The following is a 5,727-nucleotide window of genomic DNA, read 5'->3' as shown; positions in this document are numbered from 1 at the left end:
CTATACTCTTTGGGTATGAATCTCACAGCCTTGTAGTTTGCAATGTCTGCAAACTATGGTACTTTCTGGATGGCAAAGAGTTGCTCATCCGGAAAGTTTTCAGAGATCTCAGTAAAAGGGAGGGACGCCCCTTCTACTAGTTCTATTCGGTACAGGTGATCTGCAACTTGGTTCTCTGTCCCCTTTCTGTCTCTTATTTCTATATCAAACTCTTGCAGAAACAACACCCATCTTATGAGTCTGGGTTTTGAATCCTGCTTTGTGAGTAGATATTTAAGAGCAGCATGGTCAATGTACACAATCACTTTTGATCCTACTAAATAGGATCTGAACTTGTCAATGGCGTAAACCACTGCAAGTAACTCTTTTTCTATGGTTGTGTAGTTCTTCTGTGCGTCATTTAGAACACGACTGGCATAATAAATGACGTGCAGAAGCTTGTCATGCCTTTGTCCCAACACTGCACCAATGGCATGGTCACTGGCATCACACATTAGTTCAAATGGTAATGTCCAGTCTAGTGCAGAGATGACTGGTGCTGTGACTAGCTTAGCTTTCAGAGTCTCAAATGCCTGCAGACACTCCTTATCAAAGATAAATGGCGTGTCAGCAGCTAGCAGATTACTGAGAGGTTTTGCAATTCTTGAAAAATCTTTTATAAACCTCCTATAGAATCCTGCATGCCCCAGAAAGCTTCTGATTGCCTTAACAATGGCAGGTGGTGGTAATTTTTCAATTACTTCTACCTTAGCTTGATCCACTTCTATTCCCTTGTTCGAAATTTTGTGCCTAAGGACAATTCCTTTAGTCACCATAAAGTGACATTTCTCCCAGTTTAAAACCAGGTTAGTCTCTTGGCATCTCTTTAAAACAAGTGCTAGATGGTCAAGACAGGAGCTGAATGAGTCTCCAAATACTGAAAAGTCATCCATGAAGACTTCCAGAAATTTTTCCACCATATCAAAGAAAATAGAGAGCATGCACCTTTGAAAGGTTGCAGGTGCATTGCACAGCCCAAATGGCATCCTTCTGTATGCAAATACTCCAGATGGACATGTGAATGTTGTTTTCTCCTGATCCTGGAGATCTACTGCAATTTGATTATATCCTGAATATCCATCCAAAAAGCAGTAGTAATCATGACCTGCTAGTCTTTCTAGCATCTGGTCTATGAATGGTAAAGGAAAATGATCCTTTCTGGTGGCTGTATTGAGCCTTCTGTAATCAATACACATACGCCACCCTGTAACCGTTCTTGTAGGAACCAGTTCATTTTTTCATTATGAACTGCTGTCATGCCACCCTTCTTAGGGACGACTTTGACAGGGCTCACCCAGGGGCTATCAGAAATAGGATAAATAATCCCAGCCTCTAGTAATTTAGTGACCGCCTTCTGCACCACCTCCTTCATGGCTGGATTTAGCCGCCTCTGTGGTTGAATCACTGGCTTAGCGTCACCCTCCAATAGGATCTTGTGCATGCATTTGGCTGGGCTAATGCCCTTAAGATCACTGATGGACCACCCAAGAACTATTTTGTGTGTCTTCAGCACTTGAATTAGTGCTTCCTCTTCCTGTGGCTCTAAGGTAGAGCTTATGATTACAGGAAAATTGTCACCTTCTCCCAGAAATGCATATTTCAGGGATGGTGGTAATGGTTTGAGCTCGGGTTTAGGAGGTTTCTCCTCTTCCTGAGGGATTTTCATAGGTTCTATTATTCCCTCTGGTTCCTCCAGATTAGGCTGAACATCTTTAAAGATATCCTCTAGCTCTGATTCGAGACTCTCAGTCATATTGACCTCTTTCACCAGATAGTCAATAATATCAATGCTCATGCAATCATTTGGGGTGTCTGGATGCTGCATAGTTTTGACAACATTCAACCTAAACTCGTCCTCATTGACTCTCAGGGTTAATTCCCCTTTTTGGACGTCAATGAGGGTTCGTCCAGTTGCTAGGAAAGGTCTTCCTAGAATGAGAGTTGCACTCTTGTGTTCCTCTATTTCCAGCACCACAAAGTCAGTGGGAAAGGCAAATGGCCCAACCTTGACAATCATGTCTTCAATCACGCCTGATGGGTATTTAATGGAGCCATCAGCAAGTTGGAGACATATCTGGGTTGGTTTGACTTCTTCAGTCAAACCATGCTTTCTGATAGTAGATGCAGGTATTAGGTTGATACTTGCTCCAAGATCACATAGAGCTTTCTTGGTACAAGTACCCTCTAATGTACATGGTATTATGAAGCTTCCGGGATCTTTAAGCTTCTCTGGCAAGCTTTTCAGAATGACTGCACTGCATTCTTCAGTGAGGTAAACTTTTTCAGTTTCTCTCCAATTCTTCTTATGACTTAAGATCTCTTTCATGAACTTAGCATAAGAGGGTATTTGCTCAAGTGCCTCTGCAAACGGAATCTTTGTTTCAAGAGTCTTGAGATAGTCTGCAAAGCGGGCAAATTGCTTATCCTGTTCTGCTTGGCGTAGTTTCTGAGGATAAGGCATTTTGGCTTTGTATTCCTCAACCTTAGTTGCTGCAGGTTTATTTCCTACAGATGTGGTTGGAGAAGCCTTTTTAGAGGGGTTGCTATCTGCACTTGTATGTGTCTGATCCCTCACTGGTATTTGAATGCCAGGGTTGGAAGCTGGAGTGGTGTTAGACGCCAACTCCTTACTTGTTTTTGGTGTCTGAACGCCAGAACTGAGCTTCCTATGGGCGTTCAATGCCAACTCCTCACTTGTTTCTGATGTTTGAACGCCAGAACTAAGCATGGGTTGGGCATTTAATGCCAGCTCTCCACCCTTTTCTGGCGTTTGAGCGCCAGAATTATTCTTCTCTGGGCTCTTACTGTCCTCAGAGGGATTTTGGGTGGCAGTTTGTTCATTTTTTGGCTTCCTGTTGCCTTGAAGTGAGGTATTTAATATTTTTCCACTTCTTAATTGAACTGCTTGGCACTCTTCTATTATTTGTTTTGATAACTGCTATTCTGTTTGCTTCAACTGCACTTCCATATTCATATTAGCCATTCTTGTGTCTTGTAATATCTCCTTGAATTTGGCTAGCTGTTTTGTTAGAAAATCTAATTGCTGATTGAATTCAGTAACTTGTTCTGCAGGACTGAATTCAGCAGTTACTGTTTTAGCATCTTCTTTCATGGAAGGTTCACTACTTAGGTACAGATGCTGATTTCTGGCAACTGTATCAATGAGCTCTTGAGCTTCTTCAATTGTCTTTCTCATGTGTATAGATTCACCAGCTGAGTGGTCCAAAGACATATGAGCTTTCTCTGTAAGCCTATAATAGAAGATGTCTAACTGCACCCACTCTGAAAACATTTCAGAGGGGCATTTTCTTAGCATCTCTCTGTATCTCTCCCAGGCATCATAAAGAGATTCATTATCTCCTTGTTTAAAGCCTTGGATGTTCAGCCTTAGCTGTGTCATCCGTTTTGGAGGAAAATATTGATTCAGGAATTTTTCTGACAGCTGTTTCCATGTCCTTATGCTAGCCTTAGGTTGGTTATTTAACCACCTCTTAGCTTGGTCTTTTACAGCAAATGGAAACAGTAATAATCTGTAGACATCCTGATCTACTTCCTTATCATGTACTGTGTCAGTGATTTGTAAAAACTGTGCTAGAAACTCTGTAGGTTCTTCCTATGGAAGATCGGAATACTGGCAACTTTGCTGCACCATGATAATGAGCTGAGGATTCAACTCAAAACTATTGACTCCGATGGAGGGTATACAGATACTACTCCCATATGAAGCAGTAGTGGGGTTAGCATATGACCCCAGAGTCCTTCTGGATGTTCATTTCCACTTAGGTCCATGATGGAGAATGGGAGATGACGTGGACTTATTTTATTTATTTTAGGTTTAATTACTCTGTTGGTCCCTATAGTTTACGAAATTTTCAATTAGGTCCCTATACTTTTTTTCCTTTTAATCGGGTCCCTATACGTTAATATTTTTTTTTAATTTAGTCCTTATTAACGTTAAACGTCAAAAAAATGTTAGTAAATTGTGAAATTATTTTTATACCCTTAGGGACCTAATTGAAAAGAAAAGAAATATAGGGACTTAATTGAAAATTCGGTGAAACTATAAATATTCAATGAAAAATATTCCTATAATCCCTATTCAATGATTCATTATGTTAAACAAATAATTTTTTTATTAAAATTTCACAATAATAAAAAATTAATATCCATAAATAAAATATTATATAACTCAAACAAGATCTTAAAAATATACTTTTTATTATGCTTTCGCTCGTTTTCTAACACATAAGGCATACAAAATGTTGTTATCTCTACTCTGAATTAAATAAAACAATGTAAAACAATGAGGCATACAAAGTCCATTTCTTTTTGCCTCAAGCTTCTCACATAATCTTGGATTTAAACAGTCTCAAATCGTCTGCAGATTTCACATGATTTAGATTGCTCCTTAGAATATTGTGAGGTTGGCAAGCTGAAATCAGAATATTTCTCTGATGACGTTCTTGTCACAGCTACTCTTGATAGTGTCTGTTTAGCTCTTGGCATTGGCTGAGAACCAGCACTATTCCTCCCACTTAAAGCATCCAACTTCAACAAATTTTTTCAATAAGAACTAGTAAATATGACCTCCTGTTGTCAATAAGAAGCACAAGATAGCTTGCCTGATATATGGAAGTTGAGAAAGGTAGAAGTATATATGGAAGTTGAGAAAGGCACAATAATAAGATAATGAAAATTATCCATCTATGGATATTCCAGAAACCATTTTTCCTATCTGTGATGAAAAAAGCTCACCTGCATATTAAAATAACCTAAAGCAATAAGAATCATGCATCAATGTCTAATGAAATCATAACTTGATGATATTAAGAAAATATCTTGTTTAGAGATTAAAGAAGATTCCAAGTTTACATACCATCAGGGGACCACGAAGGCTCAGTTAGAGATTCCATAAGTGAAGGATCACTCCCAGCAACACAGATGCGCTTGTGGATCTCTCTGTATTGAACATTAAGATAATTAAACTCCAAGTTGAAAAATAACATATACAAATATCCCAAATCAGTAACTCCAACTATCATCAGTACTTGAAAGCCAGATCCAATACAGAAAATAAGAGCATAAATAGATAGTTAAAAAGAAAAAATCTTTTAGAGGGACTAAAATTTTTTTATAAGCTTGTATCTAAACAATGAATCAACGTAAGGAACAATATATTAAATAGAAACTATCAACTATTGAGTTTCATTTCACCTCATTCATAATTAATTCCTTTGTGGTACTATATATTAGCAGACAAAAAAATGCTATGACAAATTAATGCAGCAATGCTTGAAAGATTCAATATGACATGGCATGCAGATGCCACTTTCAAACACCAATTATTATATAGAGAAAATTAGTCAAAAAATGACAAGAAAAAAGGCTAGAGATTCAAAACCTTGAGAGAATGGTCAAGTCTCCCTATCAGAGCCAACAATAGTATTGTCTTGCCACTTTCTGAAGGGCCAAACAATAAGGTCATCCCGAAAGAGAATCAAGCATTGAAAACAAATCACTAGTACAATCATGTTATGAATTATGTTATTGAATACTGATCATCAAACCCTAAATAGAAACAAACAATAAACAAGTATTTAAGTAATCATGAAGTAAAATATATGCAATTGAAGATAGACTCAAATTTCTTTACAATCATGATGCTGAGAAGTAAAAACTAATATCATA

The sequence above is a fragment of the Arachis duranensis genome, chromosome 3 (assembly GCF_000817695.3).
Source record: "Arachis duranensis cultivar V14167 chromosome 3, aradu.V14167.gnm2.J7QH, whole genome shotgun sequence".
NCBI classification, from domain to species: Eukaryota; Viridiplantae; Streptophyta; class Magnoliopsida; order Fabales; family Fabaceae; genus Arachis; species Arachis duranensis.
Note: the sequence above shows the minus strand (reverse complement) of the source record.